The sequence below is a fragment of the Protopterus annectens genome, chromosome 13.part0 (genome assembly GCF_019279795.1).
Source record: "Protopterus annectens isolate FY-2018-M chromosome 13.part0, PAN1.0, whole genome shotgun sequence".
Lineage (NCBI taxonomy): Eukaryota > Metazoa > Chordata > Ceratodontiformes > Protopteridae > Protopterus > Protopterus annectens.
The window spans coordinates 60,469,561-60,483,435 of NC_056747.1; the positions used below are offsets into that span (position 1 = coordinate 60,469,561).

Below are 13,875 nucleotides of genomic sequence, written 5' to 3' on the forward strand. Positions count from 1 at the left end.
ATACATTTTCAAATGGAAATTAACCAATAAGAAGCATTGATCAAACACATTGATTAAACAATTAACAATGAAGGTTCAATTTAAATGAATTAAAATACAGAATCATCATCTTCTTTCATCTGTTCCCATTAGGGGTCGCCACAGCGGATCATCTGTTTCCATTTCTTCCTGTCTTCTGCATCTTGCTCTGTCACACCAACCACCTGCATGTCCTCTCTCACCACATCCATAAACCTTACCTTAGGCCTTCCTCTTTTCCTGTTACCTGGTAGCTTCATGCTTAGCATCTTTTTCCCAATATACTCAGCATCCCTCCTCAGCACATGTCCAAACCAACGTAATCTTGCCTCTCTGGTTTTGTCTCCAAACCTTCCAACCTGGGCTGACCATCTAATATACTTATTCCTAATCCTGTCCACCCTCGTCACACCCAGTGCAAATCTTAACATCTTCAACTCTGCCACATCCAGCTCAAACTCCTGCCTTTTTGTCAATGCCACTGTCTCTAACCCATATAACATAGCTGGTCTCACTACCCTCTTGTAGACCTTCCCTTTCACTCTTACTGGTACTCGTCTGTCACAAATCACTCCTGACACTCTTTTCCACTCATTCCATCCTGCCTGTACTCTCTTCTTCACCACCTCTCTTCCACACTCACCATTACTCTGAACTATTGACCCCAAGTATATAAACTCATCCACCTTTGCCACCTCTACTCCTTGCATCCTCACCATTCCTCTATCCTCCCTCTCATTCACACACGTATATTCTATCTTAGTCCTGCTGACCTTCATTCCTCTTCTCTCTAGAGCATATCTCCATCTCTCCAGGGTCTCCTCCATCTGTTCCCTACTCTCACTACAGATCACAATGTCATCTGCAAACATCATAGTCCACGGGGACTCCTGTCTGATCTCATCTGTCAACCTGTCCATCACCACTGCAAATAAGAAAGGGCTCAGAGCTGATCCTTGATGTAATCCCACCTCCACCTTAAATGCAGCCATCACTCCCACTGCAGACCTCACTGCTGTCACACTACCCTCATACATATCCTGTACCACTCTTACATACTTCTCTGACACTCCTGACTTCCTCATACAATACCGCAACTCCTCTCTAGGCACCTTGTCATATGCTTTCTCTAAGTCTACAAAAACACAATGCAACTCCTTCTGACCTTCTCTGTAGTTCTCCATCAACACTCTCAGAGCAAACATTGCATCTGTAGTGCTCTTTCACAGCATGAAACCATACTGCTGATCAATAATCATCACGTCCCTTCTTAACCTAGCTTCCACTACTCTTTCCCATAACTTCATGCTGTGACTGATCAATTTAATCCCTCTGTAGTTACTACAGCTCTGCACATCACCCTTATTCTTAAAAATTGGTACCAAAAAACTTTTTCTCCATGCCTCAGGCATCCTCTCACTTTCCAAGATTTTATTAAACAATCTGGTTAAAAACTCCACTGCCATTTCACCTAAACACCTCCATGCTTCCACAGGTATGTCATCTGGACCAAAAGCCTTTCCATTCTTCATCCTTTTCATAGCTATCCTTACTTCCTCCTTGATAATCCATTGCACTTCATGATTCACTATCCCCACATAATCCAACCTTCTCTCCCTCTCATTCTCTTCATTCATCAACCCCTCAACGTACTCTTTCCATCTTCTCAACACACTCTTCTCACTTGTGAGTATGTTTCCCTCATTATCCTTTATCACCTTTACCTGCTGCACATCTTTCCTAGCTCCGTCCCTCTGTCTAGCCAATCAGTACAGGTCCTTTTCACACAATACACCCTACTTGATGCATTTTACATTACAAAAGTTTTAAGACTGATTTCATGTTACAGGTTTTATTTCTTTCATCTCATACATTCTGTATTTTAATTCATTTAGATTGAACCTTCATTGTTAATTGTTTAATTTCTTATTGGTTATTTTCCATTTGAAAATGTATTTAACATGGCCTTTGGGACAGTACATGCATATCTGATGAAGTTTGTAAGACGAAAACTTAAGGGGAACTAAATTTACAATGTTTATGCGCTTGATGTGCTTTGTGCTTTTAAACCACTGTGTTCGTGTGCATTTTGGATTAAAGTTCTGTTGAGTGGACCAGCTGGTTTCCAGTGCCTTTCTACAGGTTATTAACTATAGAACTATATTTAAGGAAAATTTTTCACCTAAGCTTCATCAGGTACATTTAATAGAGTGATTTACACTTTGATAATTGAAAATACCTTCTTTTACGAGGCTATCACCAGACTTAGTTAGTCTGTTTTGTAACACATATAAAATGAGAGGCTGTATCTGCATCAGTGGGGCTGATATTCCTTCCAGCCAAGTATGAAAGCTTTATTACAGAACTTTTTCCAGTCTATCACATGTAATATGAGAGACTGTGCCCATTTTTACGGGCCTCATTATCTCCTGGCATATAATATGAAAGGCTAATATTCTCTTCTATAACAAAAAAGGTTTACAGTCCCCTGGTTATAAGGGACTCATATACCTGAGTGATGTAACCAGTCCCCATTCTTAGTCCTCTTGATGAGAACATAGTCACTTAAAGCTACACTAGGTGATTCCCATTTTGGAACAGCACATGCATACAGTGGAAAACAGGTCACAGAGCTTATGTTTTACAAAGCTCATGGATGTGCATAAGTAGGAGAAAAAAGTAAGTAAAGTTTGAGACCTCAGAACCTTTTGTGTATGTGTTCTGTGCCGATGGAATAAAAATTCAGCAAGTGGTGAACTATAAATACTTCTAATAAACATAATGGAAAAAGTCCAGTAAACAATCCAAGCAGTCCGAAACCAAGAAGTGCAGGTGCAGGGCAACTTTACCAACAAGACGGAGCCTTGGTAGATGTAAAAAAGCTTTATATAAATCACAGCACACGCTGTAGCCGCAAAATAAGGCTAGTATACATAAAACAAGCAGAGGATACAAATAAAATGAAAAAATACAACCAAATAAAACATAAAATCAAGAAGTTAAGCACTTTTGTCAAATGTTTGACTTCTTCAGAACTGTTAATTCCTGGCTTCCCAAGTTTAAAATACTATGTCTATTCAATCAGCTTACTACTAGAATCAACATCACTTCCTCCCAGATCATCAAAACATGTCAGTAATCAAACAGTTATATTACAATGGTTTATAAATGCATAAGCATACATATAAAAATGCTGTCGTATAGTCTAATAAAATACTACATAAAAACTAGTACAGGGCAAGTTACCAGATGATATAGTGACTAATGAATCATAGAAGAGTTTTTATAACATAAACAAATGTTTTAACCTCAAAAGCGAAGCTAATGAGATTCTGTCATTAAGGCCTGGGGGGGAATAAGCATTTAGTCTGATCTGCCATTTTAATTCAATGAATTCTAAATAATCATCTACAGGTCCACCCGAGGACCCAAATCCACTTGCTCTAGTATGAAAAAACCAAAGGCATGTTTTTGTTGATTGCTAATATGTTTGTATAATGCATTATTCATGTTCATCTGCCTAATATCATACAGGTGTTGGTAAATTCTGAGCCTCAATGCATTTTTAGTTTTTCCCACGTAGTAGTTTTTACATACTCTGCAGACAGCAATATAGACTACCCCCTTAGTATAACAAAACAGTCGCTTATTGTTGGTAATGTATCCAAAATTTTTAAGCTTGAACTTATCGGTGCCCATAATAAATGGGCACTGAGGACATCTGCCACATTTAAATGTTCCCCCCGTAGTCAAGTCACACTGGCTTTTCTCGAGTAGCCCTTTAAGTGATGTGTCCCTCCTATATACTATCCTAGGCCTATTCCCTATTTTTTCCAGTACATCACTATCAATATTAAAGATTTTCCAGTATTTGTATATCACGTGCTTGATATTATTAAAGTCAGAAGTATAAGTAAGTGTAAATGCACGTGAAAAATCTATGTTTTGTTGCTTCCCATTGTTCTGATTACTACTACCATGTCCTAATAATGCAGTAAAGTGTCCACTAATCCTCTTATTTTTAACCTCCTGAATAATATCCATAATAAAGGACTCAGGGTAACCCCTTCTCAGGAACATATTCAGCATTACATCACACTCGTTGGCAAAATCTTCAATGTCAGATACCATTCTGGCCAATCTGACATATTGGCCCTTTACAAGGGCCTTCTTTTGGTGCAATGGGTGCGCACTGGTATAATGTATAAGGTATTTGAATAAGTTGGTTTCCTGTATAATTGTGATATAAAGCAACTGTTGACATAATCCTTCCTGATTGTTACATCTAAATAGTTGACTTAGTCTAGTTCTTTTTTCATAATAAATCTCAGGAAACTGGTAGTCCCATTGATATATGAATAAAACCTATTCAGGTCATGTTCTGATCCATTCCAAAACAGGACAATATCATCAAGGTATCGCCCATACAATACCCATGAAGCCCTGTATTCAGAATTTAGCACAAATAGGTCCTCCCATTGTGCTAAAACCACATTGGCAAAAATTGGTGCACAGCATGCACCCATAGCAACACCTTGTCTTTGCCTAAACAGATGGCCCTCAAATGTAAGGAAATTGTTTTCCAATATAATTTCCATGCAGGTCCGAATGGTCAGAATGGTCTCATGTTTAAGAGTAGTATTACTACACAAATAGTCCTAGAACCATTCCAGACCCAAGTCATGTGGAATGACTGAAAAAACTGAATTTGGTTTAAACAGTGGTAATGATGTCCCAGGAACGAACCTGGGAACACTCGAGCAACAAATACACTCGTTCAGAGATCTGCTATATAAATATAAAAAGTTACAACTAGAAAATGAATATTTGTTAGAGTGTATTAAAAGGGAGCAAATTCCAAAAGGACTACGGATGTGGAAATACCCAACAGGCTTACAGAAGGACTCACATCTGCATAAAGAACTTTTGCAGTTCTTTAATAGACAAGGTTGTGAACTTTTATGTATTCTTATCACTGATAATAATAGAAAAATGTCCTTGCTTTTAAGGGAAATCAATCAATTAGATGCCAGTATTAAAAAACAATTTATTATTTGATGCTAAAAGAAATGTATTTAATGCTATCTATAATGCTGTACATACTGAACTTAGTGACCTCAAATGTAACAAAGAGAGAAAGTTATTTAGGGACAAAGTTCATTATGAGGAGGGTAAGGCATACCCAGACCCATTGAGGGGGCAATTTAATCAAATGACAGAAAGCAATGATATGGATGTATTATCATATGATAATGAGGCACATGATGATGACAATACTGGTGTAGATGCCCCTTTAGAACAAGCCCCTTTAAGGAGGTCAGAGAGGCTGATGAATCAGAGGCAGATGAGGCCGAACTACCAGAATTATGGTTGCAACCCTCAGACTGCACCACGGAAGGGGGGATGGCATGCTTACCGGAGATAGATAGCTCTATGAATTTATATAATGAAACATGCATTATTGTGACCAATGCTCTAGGAGATTTTACTGTATACAATTACAGTCAGCTTACCATAAATAGTGAATGGGTTGACCTACTATCTAAGGGCATGAACTTTGTTCCAGCTAGAAAGGGCTGCATTGTTGACTCTATACTACAGTTAAGATTATTCACAAGAAAGCTTAATCTTGCTTTATTTTTCCAAGACTCTAATCTTATGGTTGGATGTCCAACCCTTAAGAGACCTAGTACTTTCTACCCCCCACACCACCCCTTGTACAACTATTTGAGGGACTCTGACGTTAGAACATTATTGAAGAATAGGAACAAGAATGACTACGTGGGTAACCTTAGTGCTGAAGAAAAAGTTATTTTAAATGACATTCTTCATCTCAACAATGTCAGATTCATGAAACCACACAAGGGTGGGGGTATGGCTATGATGAAGAGTGACGATTATAACATTAGAATGTTTGATCTATTATACAGCGGAGTCTATTCTGAGGCCTCACGTAATGAATTAAATATAGCATACGGCAATATAGATTTAGAACTTGAGCAACTTCTCTTGAATGGCCAAATTACCTTAGACACCTACAACTATCTTATAACTGAACACCCCAGAATACCTACTATATTCGGTGTGCCAAAAATCCATAAATCCTTATCCAACCCACCGCTACGACCTATAGTAGATGCCAAGGTGTCTAAAACTTTTAGTATAGCTAAATATGTTGATAGTCAAGTGAAAAATGTCCTTGAGAGCTTTGCAACTATAATAAAGGACTCATGGGATTTCCTCAGGAAAGTCAATCAAGGCTTATTTGATAGGAACCTTATTTTGGTTACTATTGATGCATGTGATCTTTTTTCAGTCATTCCACATGACTTAGGTCTGGAATGGTTCTAGGACTATTTGTGTAATAATACTACTCTTTAACATGAGACCATTCTGACCTGCATGGAAATTATATTGGAAAACAATTTCCTTACATTTGAGGGCCATCTGTTTAGGCAAAGACAAGGTGTTGCTATGGGTGCATGCTGTGCACCAATTTTTGCCAATGTGGTTTTAGCACAATGGGAGGACCTATTTGTGCTAAATTCTGAATACAGGGCTTCATGGGTATTGTATGAGCGATACCTTGATGATATTGTCCTGTTTTGGAATGGATCAGAACATGACCTGAATAGGTTTTTTTCGTATATCAATGGGACTACCAGTTTCCTGAGATTGACTATGAAAAAAGAACTAGACTATGTCAACAATTTAGATGTAGCAATCAGGAAGGATTATGTCAACAGTTGCTTTACATCACAATTATACAGGAAACCAACTTATTCAAATACCTTATACATTATACCAGTGCGCACCCATTGCACCAAAAGAAGGCCCTTGTAAAGGGCCAATATGTCAGATTGGCCAGAATGGTATCTGACATTGAAGATTTTGCCAACGAGTGTGATGTAATGCTGAATATGTTCCTGAGAAGGGGTTACCCTGAGTCCTTTATTATGGATATTATTCAGGAGGTTAAAAATAAGAGGATTAGTGGACACTTTACTGCATTATTAGGACATGGTAGTAGTAATCAGAACAATGGGAAGCAACAAAACATAGATTTTTCACGTGCATTTACACTTACTTATACTTCTGACTTTAATAATATCAAGCACGTGATATACAAATACTGAAAAATCTTTAATATTAATAGTGATGTACTGGAAAAAATAGGGAATAGGCCTAGGATAGTATATAGGAGGGACACATCATTTAAAGGGCTACACAAGAAAAGCCAGTGTGACCTGACTACGGGGGGTACATTTAAATGTGGCAGATGTCCCCAGTGCCCATTTATTATGGACACCGATAAGTTCAAGCTTAAAAATTTTGGATACATTACCAACAATAAGCAAATGTATTGTTATGCTAAGGGGGTAGTCTATATTGCTGTCTGCAGAGTATGTAAAAACTACTACGTGGGAAAAACTAAAAATGCATTGAGGCTCAGAATTTACCAACACCTGTATGATATTAGGCAGATGAACATGAATAATGCAGCATACAAACATATTAGCAATCAACAAAAACATGCCTTTGTTTTTTTTCATACTAGAGCAAGTGGATTTGGTTCCTCGGGTGGACCTGTAGATGATTATTTAGAATTCTTTGAATTAAAATGGCAGATCAGACTGAATGCTTATTCCCCCCCCCAGGCCTTAATGACAGAATCTCATTAGCTTCACTTTTGAGGTTAAAACATTTGTTTATGTTATAAAAACTCTTCTATGATTCATTAGTCACTATATCATCTGGTAACTTGCCCTGTTAGTAGTTTTTATGTAGTATTTTATTAGACTATATGACAGCATTTTTTATATGTATGCTTATGCATATATAAACCATTGTAATATAACTGTTTGATTACTGACATGTTTTGATGATCTGGGAGGAAGTGATGTTGATTCTAGTAGTAAGCTGATTGGATAGACATAGTATTTTAAACTTGGGAAGCCAGGAATTAACAGTTCTGAAGAAGTCAAACATTTGACAAAAGTGCTTAACTTCTTGGTTTTATGTTTTATTTGGTTGTATTTTTTCGTTTTATTTGTATCCTGTGCTTATTTTATGTATACTAGCCTTATTTTGCGGCTACAATGTGTGCTGTGATTTATATAAAGCTTTTTTACATCTACCAAGGCTCCGTCTTGTTGGTAAAGTTGCCCTGAAAAAGTCCAGTAAGTTTTGCCCCTCTGTGCACCCCACCCTGAGTGCATATGAGAGCAAATGTGAGGCTGATATCCACAGGAGCCTCAGTCAACGACCTAGGAAGAAGTTATATAACATTAGCAATGAGGAACTGGCTGCTCTAAAAAATCTGAGCAGAGATAAGATTCACAGGATCAAGAAGGCAGATGAAGGAGGAGGCATCTTAGTCCCAGATACAGCTACTTATAACTGCAGCATTCAGGCCATGCTTGACAGTAACAGGTTTTTCAGTAAGTGTGATTTTAACACTGTGAATGCTGCCTATAATAATTTGAGAGCATTTAAGAATGCTACATGAGGATGATTTACTAGATGCCAATCTTTTTGACTTTTCGATCACCCCCACCCAAAAATACCAAAAACACCAAGCTTTTTTGGCATCCCAAAACCCCATAAAATATCTCTGATCCTCCCTACGGACCAGTATTAACAAGTGGTGGTTCCATAACTGAGTCAATATCCTTCTACCTTGATGCCCTGATAAAACCAAAGACAGAGACTAACAAATCTTTTGTTGTAGACTCTCTGGATTTTTTAGGTAAAATTAGAGATATTCCAGTTAGCACTTCAACTATCCTAGTTACAATAGATGGAGAAGCACCTTATACAGTGCTTCCACAAAGCTACTGTATTCAAGCTGCAACACAGGTATATGCAAAGGACAGGAATGTATTACCAGGAGGGACAGAAGTTCTAGGAAGATTATTGACCTAACTCTTACGAACAACTACTTCATGTTCAACAACATGTTTTATAAACAGACTACTGGAATAGCTATGGTGGCAGCCATGGCCCCAAGCCTGGCCAATGTGGCTCTGGGAAAATGGCAGGAGAAGGAGGCAGCATACCAAAGTCCCTATTTTGCATTGATGAAATGCTATCTCAATTGTATTGATGACATATTTATCATCTGGGAGGGGGACAAAGTCATACTGAATGACTTTTACAACCATATCAGTAATTCCACTAGCTTCCTGATACTCACAAACTCACAGCAAGACCTTGGTCAGCTTTTTAGACATAACCATAGTCAAGGACACTGAAAACAAATGCCTCACCAGAAACCTGTTCAGAAAACCAACCAGGGTTAATATGCTGCTGCACAGTGAAAGCCTGCATCCCCAGATCGCTAACAGAAATGTTTTACAATCTCAGGGTTGAGAATTACATGCATTTCTAAAGAGCTTAGATATTTCATCACAAATCTAATCAGCCTACACCAAGACTTCCTAGCTAGAGGATACAGCAATAGATTACTTAATTCCATCCCTCAACTCCATCAGAACTTTAAAAGAGGAAAAGACCCCATTTTGAGGGTATCCTCAGGAGACTCCCAAGGCTCAACAGAAACTAACACCAGGATCCACAGGAGGACACGAGAAAAAGAAGCATGGTGGTCACTTTTACAGTAGAATACAAAACAATCAGAAAGATCATGACTGACAGGTGGGTATTGACTACAGACAATAAACAATGGGAAAAAGTCCTAGGACCTGATCCTTGTTTTTTTTTAAGAGCCAGAAACATTAGGGACTGGACAGAGTGCAAATTCAGACTGGAGGAGGACAACAGAGGAACGTCCCCCTGAGGCTCTCCTTTTTCTATTTACTGCAAATACATGAGCAACGATAACTACCTGCAAATACATGAGCAATGATAACTACCTGCAAATACATGAGCAATGATAACTACCTGTAAATACATGAGCAACGATAACTACCTGCAAATACATGAGCAACGATAACTACCTGCAAATACATGAGCAATGATAACTACCTGCAAATACATGAGCAACGATAACTACCTGCAAATACATGAGCAATGATAACTACCTGCAAATACATGAGCAACGATAACTACCTGCAAATACATGAGCAACGATAACTACCTGCAAATACATGAGCAACGATAACTACTTCTTTTTTCCAGTACTCAGGAGAAAAATCAACAGCACTTGTTCTGGTAATTGCAGCATTGCTTTTGTGATATAGAGTGCACAGTGTAATAGCTGCTGTAGTTCCTCCATAGGGAAAACAGTAAACAAGTTCAAAATCAGGTTAGCACACCTGTCTGACATCAGACTCCAGATCCTCAAAAAACAACTAGCAAAACATTGCCATGATTTCCCAGAACATGGAGGTTTCCACTTCCACATCCTGAACAAGTTTGCTATGGGCCCATTCAAAGGAAACAAAAATGTGATCCTTGAAATAATGGAGATAATCTGGCAGATCAGGCTGGATGCCCACAACCACCCTGGTCTAAACTCAAGCATTTCCATTAAAAGTGTGCTTGCAGTCAGGAAACTAAACCATAAATCATACAGCTAAAACACCTAATCCAGGATTTGGACATAAACTGTTAATTAACCACAATTGCTGCTGCTCATATGAAAAAGTCGATCAAGTAATTACATTTGTAAATCACTGAGTGACATGGAAAACAAACCACATTATTATTATTATTATTATTATTATTATTATTATTATTATTATTATTATTATTATTCTTTCGGCTTTTTTCCTGGTTAGGGGTCGCCACAGTGGATCACCTGTCTGCTCATGATTGGCAGTGGAGTTTTACGGTGTCGAGTTGCCAGCCCGGTGCCCAACCTTCCATAGAAGGCATGCACACGCTCACACTTAGGGCCAATTTAGAGTGTCCAATCCACCTACAGCATGTCTTTGGGATGTGGGAGGAAACCAGAGCACCCGGAGGAAACCCACTCGACCACAGGGAGGATATGCAGACTCCGCACAGAAGGCACCCCAGCCAAGGATCGAACCGGAGAACCTCTTGCTGTGAGGCGGCAACGCTAACCGCTGCACCACCGTGGCCGCCCTATTATTATTATTATTATTATTATTATTATTATTAATAGCAGTATTTTTGTGTGATCTCTAGATGTGTACAAATCTAAAAAGTATCTGGCATGGGTTTGCAAGTGTTTTTTTACCTCATGATGTCCACAAACTTAAACAGCAACTTTCAGTTATTTGAAATGTTTATTTTTGTTTCCACTACTGAATTGGGACTTGGACTTTCCTTTTGGTACTAAGACTGAGAAACGGTGGCCAAACTCTGGCCTCCCAGTTTGATTGACAGTCCACTCCAGTCTCATACTGATTACATTACCCCTTACATCATCTAACCCCACCTCAGGCCCAATGGCACCACCCCCATTCTCAGGAGATTGGTTAACTGCCCTTCCACCTAATCCCTCCCAGCTTCCAGCCCTTTATGTAGCCAGGCACAGAACTATCTAGCCCTCTTTTGTACTAACCTTTCCACCTGGAACCTGAAGAGAGGTAGAATCTGAACAGAATAGCCTTGACTTCACCACCTAGAACCTGGAGAGAGGAAGAATCTGAATAGAAGAGCCCTCAGTAACTCCTAAACTCAGGAAGAAGCTTAACAGTGCAGAGCCCAGACTGGAGTACCATAAAACCCTGCCCTAGGACCAAGAGCATTTCACCTCTCATTGCAGCTACCCCACAGCAACCAGGTGTAGATAATGTAGCCACTGGACCAGCATTTAACAAAATTTATATAATCTGCAGTACAATGAAAATTGTTGTTTCAGGGCACCACTCGACACTGCTATATTATTTACACCATAGGCACAATTTGGCTATGCTCAAAGAAGATCTGAAATTCTTATGGTGTACCATGTTGGCAGATGTGCAAATGAGGGTGGAATCAGTTACTGCATTAGGGTGGCCTATTGTGTGGAAGTATACAGGGTGCTGGGGAAATTGTTAAAGAGGAGGGAACCAAGGATAGAGCCTAGTGGTACACCGGTGGTGCATTGATGAAGTCCAAGAATCTCTAAGCCTACATGTTAGTAGTAATGCATGTTTCCCAGTTTATGGGGGGTAGTTAAAATCACCGATAAATAGTGTCTTGAGCTGAATTAAGTGTTTCTAGTAACTTGTAAAAAAAAAAAAAAAAACGAAAGGGACCACCGGGTGAAGCTCAAATTTTATTAAAAGAATTAGTCCCTTTTATCTGCTATAATAATGGACTTCATCAGAATAACTAAACACAAAATGACGCCGGTATAAATACTGAAAGGAAATCACATGATAAATTCAGTGCAAATTAACACTTCAGTTGATTAACTAACTAGCTCAGGCCAGCCAGCTTAAAAGTATATAAATATGTACAAACCCACCCAAACATGTACTAGAGTCTAACCATTGAGGAAAAAATTAAAAAGACAATAAAAACAATTACAGACATATATATATATATATATATATATATATATATATATATATATATATATATATATATATATATAAATAAATATGTGTATATAAAAAACCTATGACAATTTTTTTGTTCAAGACCAAACTGGGTTATACCTTTAACATTAACAACTAATAGAATTCATCATCCCATTAAGCCTAGGAGGGCTGCCACCTTAACTTCTTGAACTCAAGGTACAAATCAGTAGGCCCACCCCTAGGTGTCAAATCAACTTGATCAATAACCACAAACTTAAAATAATGAAGGGGGTTGCTGTTAATATGTTTGGCTAGAGCACTGGATTCTTCACCTCACTGAGTATCATATACATTGATATATCCTTTCCTTAAAAGCCCTTATTGTTTTACCAGTATCAAAAGCTTCACAACATTGGCACTTAGCAACATAAATGATCCCCTTACTATGACAATAAAATATTCTTGTAAGCTTGATAACCCCACAATTTTTGGTAAATACTTCTGTTGTTTCCAAAATGTGTTTACATTGGGAACCATGCCCACATTTAACCATCACCCCTTTTGTGTTCCCCAATAATGGCCTTTCCACAAGTGATTTAAAGCTAACATCTTTCTTGTAGACAATAATGGGTTGGTTCCCCACTTTACTAAGATGCTTCTGTTCAACCCCAGAAATACTCCAGTTCTTATTAATAATATCTCGAATACCATCAGAATACATATTGTAAGTCAATATTAGGGCCTTCTGAAAATCCCTATTGTGATCCAATGGGCCTGGCTTATTATAATTTGAGGTTACCATGTCCCTACCACAAGTACCCAGAAGAGGAATAAATGTCCCACTTGCCTTTTTTCACTACTTCATTAAATATACTATTTAAAAATGTAATGGTTAGCCCCTCCTGTTGAACATATCTCTTAGAGTGGACAGTTCTTCTTGAAAGTATTGTAATTATTGATCATTTTAGCCAATGTCGCATACTGTCTCTTCACCAAAGATTTCTTTTGGTGAAGGGGATGTCAACTATCAAAATGCAGAAAAGAATTTCAATACAGTGTGGATTCAAATTTCCTGCCAATTGGAGGGGTAGTTAAATCGCCCATGATTAGTGTCTTGGGCTGAATGGTAAATGTTTCTAGTAACTTCAGGTATGCAGAATGGTTTTCATGGTTCAATGTTGGGGACTTGTAGCTAGCAATAATATGGTGGGTGACTTTGCCTATGGACAGCTGGGCAGTGAGTCATCCTGCTTGCTCAATCTGGAGGTGCGATTTGTTTTCTGTAGACGGAAACACCCACTCCTTTCATTTTTCCCTTTTCAAAGAGTTGTCTGAATGTGTGATAGGTATTGCAGCCTTGCACTGCTGTGGTGCTTTCCACAGTCTTGAGCCATATCTCTGTAACTGCACAGATGTC

At 38.4% G+C, this 13,875-nt stretch overlaps 1 protein-coding gene across 1 annotated transcript in view; it reads left to right on the forward strand.

Annotated features, from left to right (window-relative positions):
- Window positions 1-13,875, forward strand: part of TMPRSS9 (transmembrane serine protease 9) — a 528,210-nt gene that overhangs the window by 289,436 nt on the left and 224,899 nt on the right. The gene's annotated exons all lie outside the window — the stretch shown is intronic.